Source organism: Palaemon carinicauda, chromosome 15 (assembly GCF_036898095.1).
Source record: "Palaemon carinicauda isolate YSFRI2023 chromosome 15, ASM3689809v2, whole genome shotgun sequence".
Taxonomy (NCBI): domain Eukaryota; kingdom Metazoa; phylum Arthropoda; class Malacostraca; order Decapoda; family Palaemonidae; genus Palaemon; species Palaemon carinicauda.
In genome coordinates, this window is record NC_090739.1 from 107,536,026 (window position 1) to 107,541,025 (window position 5,000).

The following is a 5,000-nucleotide window of genomic DNA, read 5'->3' on the forward strand; positions in this document are numbered from 1 at the left end:
GTTTTAGTCATATTTATTTTCAGTCCTACATTTATGCTTTCTTTATTCAAGTTTTCTATCATCATTTGCTTTTTTTTCACATGATTCACGAAATAGAACTATGTAATCTGCATATCTTAAGTGGTTAAGAATTCCCATTGATGTTAATTCCTACATTTTCCCATTATAAATTGTTAAAAACTTCTAGACACGCTGTGAATAATTTAGGAGAAATGGCATCCCTGTCAAACTCATTTCTTCATCAGAATTTTCTCATTATCTTTATGTAGTTTTAGGATTGCTGTACTTTTCATATAGATATCTTTAAGTTTTCTAAGACAATATTCATCTTTGAAGTGATTTCATTACTGCCGAAATTCTGACAGAATCAAAAGATTTCTCATAGTTTATTGTTCATGAATATACGTAATTAAGACGGACAGTAAGTCTTTTCCTAGGACATGAGACTGAAATCAAATGAAGGATAAGCATACGATGGAGAGCTTTTGCTAAAGTAAGAAAATTAAGTAGCATTTTAACAATAACAATTACCATAGGTTTTATATATATATATATATATATATATATATATATATATATATATATATATATATATATATATATATATATATATATATATATAGCTGAAATATATTAAAAAACAGAAATATTCACCACAGCTCCAAATTTCATATTTATCATATTTTTACATTTCTCAGCTATAGATATAACATATTCCAAAGAAAATTTATCCAACCAAATTTCTTAGAACATGTCGCTTCTAAATTTTAAAAACTTAAACAATTCTCTCATTGCTGCATAACACATACGGCAAAAGAGTTTAAACAAATGTTGGCAGGAATCTTAAACATCGTGCATTATTTATTAGAAATACCTACGGTTTTTTTTTTTTTTTATAGAACGATAAATATTTTCTAAGTACACTCTAATTAAAACATGAATTAACTTTTTGTCCTTTCAATGGCCGAGGGAATATCTAAGAAATTTATAATAAATATGATGATTTCGCACAAATACAGAAATAAACTGTTTATTTTTTTTTCTACTGATAACTTAGTATTCGTTTTAATTTCTTTGATAAGAAGTCAAGTGTAATCGGATTCTGATAATATTATGCTGCCGAAAAAAATAGTTAGATGATAAGGGAAGACCCTGAACTTTTTATTCATAACTAATCTCTAACGGAAAAGTCGATAACCTTGTTAAAGATATGAATATTTATTCTTATCAACTTCTTTTTGATAACAAAGGGTAAGGCGTAATATAGTTTTTTGTTGCCCGCACGCTCTATTGTAAGACTAATATTAACACTATGTATTAAAATGCAGGTAATTTAGCTGTTCAAAATTATACAATCGAACTTTCAAAGGTCTAGCTACCTTTGTGAAAAAGTGTAGGATGATTGTGACAAATAAGTATGAAAGCAGATACGATTTAAAATCCTTTTATTTCCGTAGAGTGATTTATAGATTTGATTTATCTAATTCAGTTTTTATTTATTATTTGACTAACAGTACCACTATTCACGTAAATAAAGTTTACTTCACATATCTTCAGTAGGCTTCAGCTTAGAACGATATCTCAATGATGGATTTCAGAGAAATTTGGGAAATAACAGATACATTTATTTCTCAGTTTTTAATTTGAGATGTATTGTCAATCTCATTTATAAGAACATTCCTGTTTCATTCGTAATAAATCTTATTTTTGGTTGCGTACTTATTTCATGTTTTTCTCATGTTTAATAAGATCATTCTAGCAATATTCTTACTCGATTACAGACCAGCAAAAACCATTACTGGTTACGAAATGGAAAAAAGTTACAATAGATCTCATTTATCTGAGATTTCTTTTGCACATCGTTTATATTATCTCCTTATTTTAAGCAATGTATCATTTTTATATATTTTTCTTAATCGTATTAGATTCTTTAAAGGTAAACCTTTATATTTTAACGATGTATTTTATTATCTACATTTATTATTGCAGTTTCATATGTATTTTTATATATGTCTCTGTTTTATACATAATTGTGTGTGTATATATATATATATATATATATATATATATATATATATATATATATATATATATATATATATATATATATATATATATATATATATATATATATATATATAAGTGTGCTCCCTGCAATGTGTCATATATTGGGAAAAGTGAAAGATATTACCGAGCAAGATTGTCTGGGCACTTCGGTCGTTCACTTATAACGGGTAATTATATGACAAAACCATCCCATTCAGCTATCAGAGACCATTGCCTAAGTGAAGACCACCCAATGTCCAAGGAGAATTTTTCCATCTTGGCCACTTCGCCGAGTGGTCTTGACCTATAGTGATAATGGAGGCAATATTTCAAGACCAACTTAAACCAAACCTGGGCCGGGCAACGTATGGCGCTTTGATCTTTTATTGAGTATTTAGATTGGTTTTATAGTTTTAGGTTATTTTTTATTTTATTTCATATAGTTTTAGTGTGGTCATTTTCAATTTCCGTTTTAAATATTTATCAAACTATGTTTTAACGTATACAATGTATTCTATTTTTAGGCTCTGATGATGGAAATAGATTTTCCGAAAGCTCAGTAATAAACATGTATATTATAACTCTGGTACTATTATCCATTTTGAAACTCCGCTTTCCACGGAATAAATCAATAGCCGATACACACACACACACACACACACACACACATATATATATTATATATATATATATATATATATATATAATATATATATATATATATATATATATATATATATATATATAAAATAAATTACATATATGTGCAATGGAACCTATTTTGATAAAATCTGAGTGCTGGACAGTGGCACTAAAGAATAACACCAGTTGTAGGGATCATGGCTGTCTGGATGTTGGGTGTGTCGGTTACCTGGCGACTCGGGGTTCTGGCTTCGGGGTTGTAGCTATCGGGTTTACAGTATATGCATATATATATATATATATATATATATATATATATATATATATATATATATATATATATATATATATATATATATATATATATATATATATATATGTGTGTGTGTGTTCCGTATAGATATATATAATATATATATATATATATATATATATATATATATATATATATATATATATATATATATATATATATATATATATATATATATACAAATTTCTATTTCATACAGGGAGCAAACATTAGCCCTTTGAAATGAAAGGCAAGGTTGCTACCAATCATGCGACCAGTCTCTAAAAGAAGTCGGAACCCAAGTGCTAACTATATTTCAGGATTTACCTGGCAAGACTTCAGTCTCCTAACAGTTAAAGGTAATACCTGAAATGCAGTTAGCACTTAGGCTCAGACTTCTTTTAGAGACTCTGGTGGCATAATTGGTAGCGACCTTGTCTTTCTTTTGAAAGGGCTAAGATTCGATCCTATTATGAAATAGAAATTAACTTCTATTTGAGAAAAATATTGTATTTATTTTCATATATATATATATATATATATATATATATATATATATATTATATATATATATATATATATATATATATATATATATATATATATAAGAATATATTTTAATTATATATTCATTATATATATTATATATATATATATATATATATATTATATATATATATATATATATATATATATATAGTAATAGATAGGAAGCTATATGTGAATAAACTAGAAAAGCAAGGAAATGGGGAGAACACTACATATCATAAGTCTTAATTTCAATCAAATTTAAAAAAAAAAAATTTGTTCGGACGATAAGTGACGTTATAGATAAGAGGAATTTCCAAAATCTGTAAATAGGATATAGGATTAAGAATCTCTCTCTCTCTCTCTCTCTCTCTCTCTCTCTCTCTCTCTCTCTCTCTCTCTCTCTCTGTATCAGGGAAAAATTACACAAAAGTATTACCATATAACATTCTTCCAACTTATATCATTGCATCTATATATATATATATATATATATATATATATATATATATATATATATATATATATATATATATATATATATATATATATATAATTCCGGTCCCGTCCAGCCCTCCCTGTCCCTCGGGTATGGGAATAGAGAGTAGTCATACCCTAGTGAGCATGGGGTGCGGGTGTGTACATTCTATCTAAATATTTAGTTGTCAATTTACTGTTCGCGTACACTAGTATATATATATATATATATATATATATATATATATATATATATATATATATATATATATATATATATATATATATATATATATAATAAAGTATGAATGTATGCATGCATGTATGTATTGATACAGATATGAGTGTGTTTGTTGAACTTAGAATATTGAACCAAAGTGAACAATTGAAATGATCTCTTAAAGTCACATTAATTTTTTCTCGTCGCCTCTAAAAGTTAATTAGTCTTTTGTGGCGGGGAGACTTTCTTTCATGGGGGAGGACATTTATCTTTTTTTCCACATAACTTGAGAGAGAATAAATACTTACCCCCACTCTTGTACCTTCATCGTTTATTGTGAGTCGTTGGTCTCGCCCAGTCTTTTGCTTGTAGTGTTTAATAGCTTTTGTTAGTGACATATATATATTACGAGTGTTTCTTGCGCCGGTAATTTTTGACATTCATTTACTATTGGTAGCTTTTTTTATTTAAATTTAAGTCTAAGTATTCTACATCTCTAGAGAGAAACATATTTTTAAAATAATTATTTTTAAAAAAAATCCTTGGTTTTGCTCACTTAAAGTTGCTTTTGCAGCATTTTATGCCTATTTTGATTTTACTTGCACAGCAATTTCCACTAGGTACACCAATATAACTCGGATTATTGTTCCAAGCTATACATAAAAAAACCTCTCTATTATTAATCTAAATTTCATGCCTACAGATGTAATTCTCACTGTTGGAGGAACCAGTGTAATAATGAGAAGATTCTCTTGTTAATTTTTCATTGCTGCTGTGTTTACGGTGTTTTGTTAT